This window comes from Oculina patagonica, chromosome 4 (assembly GCF_052425735.1).
Source record: "Oculina patagonica isolate OP01 chromosome 4, crgOcupat, whole genome shotgun sequence".
Classification (NCBI taxonomy): domain Eukaryota; kingdom Metazoa; phylum Cnidaria; class Anthozoa; order Scleractinia; family Oculinidae; genus Oculina; species Oculina patagonica.
In genome coordinates, this window is record NC_135761.1 from 41,763,824 (window position 1) to 41,775,945 (window position 12,122).

The 12,122-nt window shown below is 37.5% G+C and overlaps 7 non-coding genes across 7 annotated transcripts; 1 reads left to right on the plus strand and 6 right to left on the minus strand.

Moving 5' to 3' along the window:
• Positions 1-4,764: 4,764 nt before the first annotated feature.
• Trnai-gau (transfer RNA isoleucine (anticodon GAU)) lies at positions 4,765-4,837 on the minus strand. The gene has a single exon. It is a non-coding gene; the product is annotated as a tRNA-Ile (tRNA).
• Positions 4,838-5,411: 574 nt separating this feature from the next.
• Trnat-agu (transfer RNA threonine (anticodon AGU)) lies at positions 5,412-5,485 on the plus strand. The gene has a single exon. It is a non-coding gene; the product is annotated as a tRNA-Thr (tRNA).
• A 650-nt stretch (positions 5,486-6,135) lies between these two features.
• On the minus strand, positions 6,136-6,208 carry Trnav-aac (transfer RNA valine (anticodon AAC)). The gene has a single exon. It is a non-coding gene; the product is annotated as a tRNA-Val (tRNA).
• Positions 6,209-6,891: 683 nt separating this feature from the next.
• Trnan-guu (transfer RNA asparagine (anticodon GUU)) lies at positions 6,892-6,966 on the minus strand. Its single transcript has one exon. It is a non-coding gene; the product is annotated as a tRNA-Asn (tRNA).
• Positions 6,967-8,276: 1,310 nt separating this feature from the next.
• Trnaa-agc (transfer RNA alanine (anticodon AGC)) lies at positions 8,277-8,349 on the minus strand. The gene has a single exon. It is a non-coding gene; the product is annotated as a tRNA-Ala (tRNA).
• Positions 8,350-8,744: 395 nt separating this feature from the next.
• Positions 8,745-8,817, minus strand: Trnai-gau (transfer RNA isoleucine (anticodon GAU)). The gene has a single exon. It is a non-coding gene; the product is annotated as a tRNA-Ile (tRNA).
• Positions 8,818-11,309: 2,492 nt separating this feature from the next.
• On the minus strand, positions 11,310-11,383 carry Trnan-guu (transfer RNA asparagine (anticodon GUU)). The gene has a single exon. It is a non-coding gene; the product is annotated as a tRNA-Asn (tRNA).
• Positions 11,384-12,122: the final 739 nt, after the last annotated feature.

Consider the following 12,122-nt stretch of genomic DNA (forward strand, 5'->3'; position numbering starts at 1 on the left):
AAAGCTTACAAATGTCTTAACTGGAAAATTATTCCGTCCTGTTCAAGTGTTGAATAATCGTGACTTGAGAAAGAACTTTTAATTATGCGTGGGAACACGTGTCGCTGATTGGCTGTTTTTAATTGAAACTAATCGTGCGTGTCCGTACGGAGTCCGCTCTTGCAGCTGATCATTGTTTTCTACATTACAGCGAACGATTATCGATCCCGAACCATTCCCTTGGGATTGCTAACAGCTTTTTTCATATAACAAAGAGTCTAATGCGCATGCGCAAAGCGCACGCAAGCATTAGACTCAACAAGCAGCTATTTCAACAAGCAGCTATTTCAAAAAGAAATAGTGTTTCGTTTCCAGATTGCGGAAGGGTGAGAATAGTGTAACACTTAAGAAGAGATGGGTTTGTGGTTTACTTTAATTTGGAGAAGGTCCTAGTGTATGTTGAATTTGCTGAATTTATGCACGAGTGAAGAATGAAAAAAAGAACTTCATATTCAGTAGTAACTTAAATTCCCATTTAACACCTACTGTCGATTTTATGTAAAGGAGACATAAACTACGTCCTGCTGCAGTTTGGCTTTCAAGAGTTCAAGTAACACATAAATATCTCTCTTTATAGAAATAGCATGTGTTTTTCTCTCCAAATTAACTTAAGTGAAGGCAGCTTGCCTTTATCGTTTTTACTCATCCAGTGAAAATTGAAATGATTTTTTATTTCTGCAGAACACTTTTTTGCTTAAAAATGGCACCTGATAGCATAACTTTGAATGTTACATGAATGGAAAAATAACTTACAGGAAATATTTAAATATATTCCTATCAATGTGGGGGAAACATCAAACCACAAGAGTAAAATCCAAGATCAGAGTAATGCAATTAATTTAAATGGTTTATTTTTTGAAACAAACAATCCTAAAATAAATCAGTGCCATAAGTAAAGTGTTTTGTGACTATTGATCTCTGATAAAATGCAAAACAACACTTTAATCGAAGATGAAATTATTACCTTTTGACAAAAAGCTTGAGGTATATACTTCTCTGAGTTGATCACGTGCTCAAATCAAATAAATGCCAAATTCAAGACAAACCAAAACCCTGGTCGACAAGAACAGAGATAAGCACACTGTTTCGAAGCCATTTCTTCGAAATCAAATGCCTGTTGTCACTTTACAAAGACACGTAAACAACCAGGGCAAATTAATGTAAAAAGCTACCATACACAGATTTTTAACCGGGATTTTTAATTAAGCAAAATTCAAGTTTAAAGAGAGTTTTATGATATATGTTATACACGTATATAGTCATACCAGGATTGTATTTTGCTCGATCCGAGCTGCACGCTCTCCCGGCAAAAATAAAATTATCTCCCGACAGAATAAGACACAGCCAAGTTGTTTCTGTTGTCAGTGTAACAGCCTTGCATTGGTAACACCGTACTGATAATAACGATTTGCATTTGGCGTTTCGATCAGACCGCGATGGCTTTGAATAATCCAAATAATGTTTATATCATTAATTTAATCTCAGAAATCTGCTCCAGCAGTTGCAACGGATGTTAATGTTGAGCGTTACATCAACTAAGGAGACGAATTTAGTTCGACACGGCAGTTGCGCCTTGCTATACCACACCTTGCTATACCATACTGTCGATACAAAATTTAAAATTTGAACAGAACTTGACTGTCTTCTTTTTCGTTCTCAACTTTCCGTGCAGACTCGAATGTTTTTTGCAGTGTTTTTGCGACGCACGTGACACTGATCACGCAATTCCGGGTAACATCCACGCGAGAACCCACGCAATTTTGCGTGTATTCGTGCTGTTTGTAACACTACGAGAGCTTTCTCTAGTTTTCTTACAATACATCGCTTTAATCAAACTTAAAACCATTGCAGTCTTTAGATATTTCTGTTTGCAACGAATCTCAATATTTTTGGTCATGCTGAGGAATATATTTCCGATATTTGAAGAACATGTTTTTACGTTTTACTTATTTACTTTGTGGTTACGACCGTTCTTGTGATTGGATAGCAGTCCCCCGTGCGAGCAAACACGACAAGTCATCCCGTTTTTGTTTGCGCTTGCAAACACTGATTGGTGGAAATTTACTTCCGTTTCAGAAAATCGCTAGAATGTTTACTTAACAATTAAACGCTACGAGAGCTTTCTCTAGTTTTCTTACAATACATCGCTTTAATCAAACTTAAAACCATTGCAGTCGTCAGATATTTCTGTTTGCAACGAATCTCAATATTTTTTGATCATGCTGAGGAATATCTTTCCGATATGTGAAGAACATGTTTTTACGAAATTAATTGCCTTCGGTCAAACGTATTTACTTTGTGGTTACGACCGTTCTTCTGATTGGATAGTAGCCCCCACTGTGTAAATAGTTCACATCGAAGCCAAAATAATACCGTATCGTTTCTGAGGAAACGAAACAAAAAGAAATAGTGTTTCGTTTCCTGATTGCGGAAGGGTAAGAATAGTGTAACACTTAAGGAGAGGTGGGTTTGGGGTTTACTTTAATTTGGAGAAGGTCCTAGTGTATGTTAAATTTGCCGAATTTATGCACGAGTGCAGAATGAAAAGAAGAACTTCATATTCAGTAGTAACTTAAATTCTCATTTTACACCTACTGTCGATTTTATGTAAAGGAGACATAAACTACGTCCTGCTGCAGTTTGGCTTTCAAGAGTTCAAGTAACACATAAATATTTCTCTTTATAGAAATAGCATATGTCTTTATCTACAAATTAAGTTAAGTGAAGGGAGCTTGCCTTTATCGTTTTTACTCATCCAGTGGAAATTAAAATGATTTTTTTTATTTCTGCAGAACACTTTTTTGCTTAAAAATGGCACCCGATAGCATAACTTTGGATGTTACATGAATAGAAAAATAACTTACAGAAAATATTTAAATATATTCCTATCAATGAAACCACAAGAGTAAAATGCAAGATCAGAGTAATGCAATTAATTTACATGGTTTATTTTTTGAAACAAACAATCCTAAAATAAATCAGTTCCATAAATAAAGTGTTTTGTGACTACTGATCTCTGATAAAATGCAAAACAACACTTTAATCGAAGATGAAATTATTACCTTTTGACAAAAAGCTTGAGGTATATACTTCTCTGAGTTGATCACATGCTCAAATCAAATAAATGCCAAATTCATACAAACCAAAACCCTGGTCGACAAGAACAGAGATAAGCACACTGTTTCGAAGCCATTTCTTTAAAATGAAATGCCTGTTGTCACTTTACAAAGACACGTAAACAACCAAAGCAAATTAATGTAAAAAGCTACCATACACAGATTTTTAACAAGGATTTTTAATTAAGCAAAATTCAAGTTTAAAGAAAGTTATATGTTATATATAGTCGTACCAGGATTGTATTTTGCTCGATCCGCGCTGCACGCTCTCCCGGCAAATATAAAATTATCTCCACAGAATAAGACACAGCCAAGTTGCATCTGTTGTCAGTGTAACAGCCTTGCATTGGTAACACTGATAATAACGATTTGCATTTTTGGCGATACTGTGGAGTTTCGATCAGACCGCGATGGCTTTGAATAATCCAAATAATGTTTATATCATTAATTTAATCTCAGAAATCTGCACCAGCAGTTGCAACGGTAGTTAATATTGAGCGTTACAACAACTAAGGAGACGAATTTAGTTCGACACGGCAGTTGCACACCTTGCTATACGATACTGTCCATACAAAATTTAAACTTTGAGCAGAACTTATTTATCAACTTTCCGTGCAGACTCGAATGTTTTTGCGACGCCGACGTGACACTGATCACGCAATTCCGGGTACATCCACGCGAGAACCCACGCAATTTTGCGTGTATTCGCGCTGTTTGTGACGTCGAAGATGCCGTGAAATTTTCCTGTATAAATAGAATAGGGCAATCTCCCACATTTATACATTCCTCTGTTACATGAAGTGAAATTAACTTTGTAAGTCACCTGCAAATATGCACTTCTCTTTGTAGCGCACTTGCTCTACCGTGCGAGCAAACACGAGATACGCCAAGTCATCCCGTTTTTCTTTGCGCTTGTAAACACTGATTGGTGGAAATTTACTTCCGTTTCAGAATAATATTGAACGCTACGAGAGCTTTCTCTAGTTTTCTTACAATACATCGCTTTAGTCAAACTTAAAACCATTGCAGTCGTTAGATATTTCTGTTTGCAACGAATCTAAATTTTTTTGGTCATGCTGAGGAATATATTTCCGATATTTGAAGAACATGACTGTTTTTACGAAATTAATTGCCATCGGTCATACGTATTTACTTTGTGGTTACGACCGTTCTTGTGATTGGATAGCAGCCCCCCGTGCGAGCAAACACGACAAGTCATCCCTTTTTTGTTTGCGCTTGCAAACACTGATTGGTGAAAATTTACTTCCGTTTCAGAAAATCGCTAGAATGTTTACTTAACAATTAAACGCTACGAGAGCTTTCTCTAGTTTTCTTACAATACATCGCTTTAATCAAACTTAAAACCATTGCAGTCGTCAGATATTTCTGTTTGCAACGATTCTCAATATTTTTTTATCATGCTGAGAATATCTTTCCGATATTTGAAGAACATGTTTTTACGAAATTAATTGCCTTCAGTCAAACGTATTTACTTTGTGGTTACGACCGTTCTTCTGATTGGATAGTAGCCCTCACTGTGTAAATAGTTCACATCGAAGCCAAAATAATACCGTATCGTTTCTGAGGAAACGAAACAAAAAATACATCGTGGTCCGTGTGAGGGTCAAACTCACGACCTTGGCGTTATCAGCACCACGCTCTGCCGACTGAGCTAACGGACCAGTCACTGGTACGTGGGGAGTTTAAATAAGTAAGAATACCAGGCTGATTGAAGAACAATTAACAGACTTTAACAAGTGGCAATGTCTTTTATTTATATTTTGCTGTTTACATCTCAACCATGTCATGATTTATTTAAGAGCGAGTGTGATATCCACTGAGCTTAAATTTTTGATATTTATTGTAAGCTGACGCTTGTGCCGAATCAGGTGCATTTACAGCGATTTGAATGAAGCAATTTTACTCCTCGGGACACCAAAAATCCCGAGCTTCTTTATTTAATTCAATATCTTTAAATGGAAAATTGGCACTTAAATCACAGGATTCATTCAGCCTTTAGTCGGTCAGTCGGTCAGTCAGTCAGTCAGTCAGTCAACCAGTCAGTCAGGCAAGAGAGCTTGCTCGAATTCGTGGAACTTATTTTTAGAAAGGGTATGCTAAAACACTTTTATAAACTATTCCAATGGCTTTTTTTAAGATTTCGATTACTTTCAATTATTTTAAAAGCAATTAAAATTATCGATTTGGAAAAAATAAGTACATTTAGTTAAAAAATAATCCGCAGACGCAACACAGGGCGCCGTAGCTCAGTTGGTTAGAGCGCCTGTCTAGTAAACAGGAGGTCATGGGTTCAAATCCCATCGGTGCCTTTTAATTACTTCGAAAAATTTGCCCCTTTTTGTTTCAAAGGAGTAGTTTTTTTTATTTGTACTACAGCTTCAATAATGCTTTTTAGTAAAAAACGATGTAAATTAATTACTAGATTTCCTAGGCTGAGAAATTAAAGTTAATCGGACTGATTGCAAATTTTGAACAGTGATCGATAAAATTATTTCCCAATGGATTACATCAGAGAAACTGTTTTTGGTAAGATTTGTTTATTGACCAGCAGTAAGTACTGTTTTGCTGTTTGACAACCTTGCTGATCATGATACAAAGTGCGCCTGTGGCTTCTATTTGCAATAATTATAAAACACAAGACGAGATTATGAGTACAATACAAAACAATTTAAATGGAAGCCGGCAAATTGTGGTGCTATAGTAGGAATAAGGAAATGATCAGTTGTGTTAAGGTTGATTTCCACTGACGCGAAATATTTTACGTGCGTTTACGTGCGTCAAAAAAAAAGTTTAGAGACAATGTATGAACGACTTGCCTTAACGTGTACGCAGGTTATTTATATATTGTCTTCTTTTTTTATTGCCGCGAAATAAATAAAAGAAGTAGGAAGAAAAAAGGGAAATATGATAATTATAAAAAATAAAATGCTAAAGAAATGAAAGAAGGAAAAAAGAAAAATGTTTCCGGCAGGGCTCGAACCTGCGACCTTCCGCGTGTTAGGCGGACGTGATAACCACTACACTACGGAAACGACCGTGGTAGGAATGTTCACATAGAAAGGTCTTCCAAAATTTTGAGAGAAAGCTTGTGTTTAATCCAACATGTTCGATTGCCACAACACTAAAGAAACCAGGCAATAGTTTGACACGCATTTAACACTCCCACACCGTGTTACGAGTTCTCAATGGTACTTGGGTACTTTGGTTTTCTGTGTGTGAACACGACGCTATTTTTTGCTGGTGCCCAGGTAGCAGTGCTCGGGTACTAATATGAACACGGCCTTAGTCAGAACCTGCTTACCGTTCAAAGATAGTTCGAACTCAGGCCAATCGACATAAGACTGTTGTTGTAAAGATCGATGTCTACTTTCTAATCAAACGCAAGAAAGTTTAAAACAATTGAATTAAAATAGTTCCATCTCTAAAATGTGCTTCTTCTTAAGACTGTTGTTGTAAAGATCGATGTCTACGTTCTAATCAAACGCAGGAAAGTTTAAAACAATCTTGGGTTGAATAAAAATAGTTCCATCTCTAAAATGTGCTTCTGTGCTTGAGCGTCTTCAGCTAGCGATAGGGGAGGACGAGGAGGAAAAGAGGGCAAGGAAAACTACCTGTAACAACTGTGACGTTCTCACTAGCGAGTAAACGAAAATTTCAAAAATATGTGAGATTTCGTTTACTAAAATTGAAATCCGTTCGAAAAAAACAAAAGGAACCGTCCCGGGTGGGCTTGAACCACCAACCTTTCGGTTAACAGCCGAACGCGCTAACCGATTGCGCCACGGAGACTGCATGCAATGAATAAAGTTTTATTGCTTAACCATTTATCTTATGCTTTATCCATAATTTCTGCTGCTCTTAGGGTCCTGGCTTACGATGTGAAATGAGTTGGCTTGTTAAATCTTACCACAGGCTTCCCAAGCTCAAAATTCGACTCTGCATATGTGGTGTATGGAACCGCTTGTGTATATAGAGACTTGTATGGGACACCGATCGTACAAAAAATATGGCGTAAATAACTATCTAATTTGAATAAAAGTTCTGCTACCTCAAATGTGCCGTGTAGTTGTGTCTTGTACCGATTTTGAACCCAGATCGACCTAATTTGATTAGACGAAACAGAGCGAATTAACTTGACTAACAATAGAAGAATCGAAACTGAGAGGTCATGGGTTCGATTCCCGTTCAAGCCTGAATTTTTTTTTTCAGGCTTGCTTTTCTCAACTTCTTAAGTTCAGTACATTACTGCGATAATCTTTTATTTCCTTAAAATGTATATCCGCAGTACAAATATATGAATTTCATATATTCATTTCATGACCAATTACTGTTGAAAAACTTAACGCGAGACTTACAGCCAATTTCATCACAGCTAAATTGACCAATCAACTTCAACGGACCAGACTTATGATGACATCATTGACATCATCGACTGACAAGAACGTTTCATTGGACTTCAGCTCAGATTTTCGAAAGAACTACTCTCACTAGGACGATCACACTATACAACCTACTTTACCTCGGATAAATCACTATCGGATAAAAATGTTATACAAAACCTACTTCGCTATCCACCGGATAAATCGTTATTCACACCCTGAAAAACTGGGGACATGGGGAATAAAATTACATCGGGATAAAGACACATTTTTCACAATTGAAGTGTGCCGGGGATTAGCTCAAATGGTAGAGCGCCCGCTTTGCATGTGGGAAGTACCGGGATCGATACCCGGATTCTCCAGTTCCTTTTTTTTTTTAAGAAAAAGCAAATGCAAACCCTCAACAATTACCACTTTTTTCACAGGAAAGAAGATTGGATTTCTGAAAATTCAAGGGACCGTTTATTGAAAGAGAGAAAAAAAAATAACAACAATGAACAAAAGAGCAAACATTACATGATGATTTTATTTTGTATTTTTTTCGAATGATGATGTTTGCCTTTTTATAACGGTCGTCATTCACAAGATTGATTGCCCTAACTAACCGTATCCTAGTAAATTATTCTAAATGTATTGAGACATTGCTTATTATTACGAAATCATCCTTCTTATCTTTCACAAATTAAAAATAAAATCTTTTGATAAAAGAAATAAAAAGGATTGGAGAATCCGGGTATCGATCCCGGTACTTCCCGCATGCTAAGCGGGCGCTCTACCATTTGAGCTAATTCCCCAAACACGATATTATTTGTAATGCCGAGTTGTAATCTGTGAATCAAGTTGCTGTAATTGACTTTTAAAATCCGGAGCTGATAATTTCATGCCTTAACTTCAAAATCTATCATACGCAAGAAGTCGTTACAGACAGTACTCTCCTAGGAAAAAACTGGTTCAGGTAATGATCTCAGATTCTTTGTTTGCAGAGATGACAACCTTTTTCTAAAAATATCGTTGGAAAGTCGCCAGGCACACCGAGGATAATACATGGCTGCTACAAAAGAGAGGGAAGAGACTAACCTGTGAGAAAAATGTCTCTTCGTCAAACCATGTTTTCTCAGGGGAAATTTTATTTTGCTTCAACATAATGTTTTAGTGTACTGTTAAATATTAAATGGAAAAAAATACATCGTGGTCCGTGTGAGGGTCGAACTCACGACCTTGGCGTTATCAGCACCACGCTCTGCCGACTGAGCTAACGGACCAGACATTGGTACCACAAGAGTTAAAATAAGTAACAATACCATTCGTTAAATTTTAACTTCTGTAAGGTGGAAGGAGGGGGAAAGGAGGAAGGCTGATTGAAGAATATTTGGCAGAGATCGACAAGTGGCAATGTTTTTTATTTCTATTTTGCTGTTTACATCTTAACCATATCATGATTTATTTAAGAGCGAGTGTGATATCCACTGAGCTTAAATTTTTGATATTTATTGTAGCCTGACACGTGTGCCAAATCCAGTGCATTTACAGCGATTTGAATGAAGCAATCTTATTCCTCGGGACACCAAAAAACCCGAGCTTCTTTATTTAATTCAATATCTTTAAATAGAATAAGTCAGTCAGTCAGCCATCCAATCAATCAGTCTTTCGTTCGTTCGTTCGCTCGTCTGTTTGTCCTTTCTTTCATTCGTTCTTTTTTGTAAGCGCCGGAGGTTTTACTTTTGCGAGGTTGCAAGTGAGAAGCCTCTTCTTGCTTTATTTAAAGTTACATTTAAAGAAACAAAATACCGTAAAATTCCGGTTATAAGCCCTGGGCTTATACAAGTTCGTAAGGGGTTTTGGGTGGGCTTATAAACGGAGGGGCTTATATCCGGGAGGGCTTATAAGCGGAATAAAAAGAACGTTTTGAAATGAGCCACGGAAGTGTTCAACGAATTACGTTTTTAAGTTAAAAACGCATAATAAAGTAACATTTAGCCCTGTTCAGTACTGTCATCCGGCAGAGGGGGGCTTATATCCGGGAGGGCTTATAATCGGATGTATTTTTTTGTTTCCAGATGGATGGGCCTATAACCGGAGGGGCTTATAAGTGGGAGGGCTTATAACCGGAATTTTACGGTATATGTTTTGAATTTATGTTCCCAGAGTCAGGTGGTTGCTAGCAAACTTTGTCCTGCTTACAGAAAGAGGACCACGAATTCAGAGAAAATACACATTTTCCAATAGAGCGGAAAATACACAATTCTTTTGTTTTCATGTTTATTTGCCTTCTTGGCCTCGATTTGTATCTGCAGTAGTCAAAAAAATCTTTGGATTAAAACGAGGCCACGAAGGCCAATTAACATGAAGACAAAAGAATTGTGTATTTTCCGCCCTATTGGAAAAGGTGTATTCTCTCTGTTCTTTTTTCCTGGTGTTGAAGGCTCTGCAAACGTTGTCTATAAAATTCCTTGTGCTGAGTGTTCATGGCGTTACATTGGTGAGACGGGCAGATCCTTCAACACCAGGAAAAAAGAACACCTGAGAAATGTTAAAAAGGGCGGACGTGATAACCACTACACTACGGAAACGACCGTTGTAGGAATGTTCACATAGAAAGGTCTTCCAAAATCTTGAGAGTAAGCTTGTGTTTAATCCAACATGTTCGTTTGTCACTACACTAAGGAAACCACGCAATAGTTTAACACGCATTTTACACGCCCACACCGTGTTACGGGTTCTCAATGGTACTTGGGTACTTTTGTTTTCTGTGTGTGAACACGACGCTATTTTTTGCTGGTGCCCAGGTACCAGTGCTCGGGTACTAATATGAACACGGCCTTAGTCAGAACCTGTTTACCGTTCAAAAATAGAACCCAGGTAGGCTCTTACCGATAGCGCTCGTATAAAAAGCTAAAAAGCAGTGCTTTTTTTGCCAAGAAAGTGCTAAAATAATGCTAATTTTTTTTAAAAAAATGCTCGTGGGTTACATAAAAATGCTCACTTTTTTTAATCATTGAATTTTGCATTTTAAGATTTTCAGTTACATTTTTCATTTTCTGCCTTGGCTGGCTGAATTCCATTGTTCCTCGATGACAACGTGGATGACGTCATCTTTGGAACGAGTGTGACGGGCTGGGTTTCTAGAAGGCAACCGCTGACCTATCAAACCTATTCCCAGGCCTCCTCGGCTCCTATGACTAAAATGAGGGCAAAATGCATCTGGGAGGCTTTGGACGCCATAAATAAAGTCAGATTGTGCTTTTTAACCTGTTTTTAACACAACATTATACAAATAATTAGTGGAAAATTTAAAATAATGCTAGCAGTGCTTTTTGGGATAAAATGTAAAAGAAAATGCTCGCGAAGCCAAATAATGCCCCAAAAAATGCTAGCACTATCGGTAAGAGCCTAAACCCAGGCCAGTCGAACTCAGGCCAATCGACTTAAGACTGTTGTTGTAAAGATCGATTTCTACTTTCTAATCAAAAGCAAGAAAGTTTAAAACAATCCTGGGTTGAATTAAAATGGTTCCATCTCTAAAATGTGCTTCTGTGCTTGAGCGTCTTCAGCTAGCGAAAGGGGAGGATGAGGTGGAAAAGAGGGCAAGGAAAACTACCTGTAACAACGGTGACGTTCTGATAGACGTTCTCACTAGCGAGTAAACGAAAATTTCAACAATTTTAACGCTCCTTTAGAGTACACGAAGGCAATTCCAGTTGATGTGAGATTTCGTTTACTAAAATTGAAATCCGTTCGAAAAAACAAAAGGAACCGTCCCCGGGTGGGCTTGAACCACCAACCTTTCGGTTAACAGCCGAACGCGCTAACCGATTGCGCCACGGAGACTGCATGCAATGAATAAAGTTTTATCGCTTAACCATTTATCCTATGCTTTATCCATAATTTCTGCTATTAGGGCCCTGGCTTACGATGTGAAATGCGTTGGCTTGTTAAATCTTACCACAGGCTTCCCAAGCTCATAATTCGACTCTGCATATGTGGTGTCTAATTTGAATAAAAGTTGTGCTACCTCAAATGTGCCGTGTAGTTGTGTCTTGTACCGATTTTGAACCCAGATCGACCTGATTTGATTAGACGAAACAGAGCGAATTAACTTGACTAACAATAGAAGAATCGAAACTGAGAGGTCATGGGTTCGATTCCCGTTCAAGCCTGAATTTTTTTTTCAGGCTTGCTTTTCTCAACTTCTTAAGTTCAGTACATTACTGCGATAATCTTTTATTTCCTTAAAATGTTTATCCGCAGTACAAATATATGAATTTCATATAATCATTTCATGACCAATTACTGTTGAAAAACTTAACGCGAGACTTACAGCCAATTTCATCACAGCTAAATTGACCAATCAACTTCAACGGACCAGACTTATGATGACATCATTGACATCATCGACTGCCAACAACGTTTCATTGGACTTCAGCTCAGATTTTCGAAAGAACTACTCTCACTAGGACGATCACACTATACAACCTACTTTACCTCGGATAAATCACTATCGGATAAAAATGTTATACAAAACCTACTTCGCTATCCACCGGATAAATCGTTATTCACACCCCGAAAA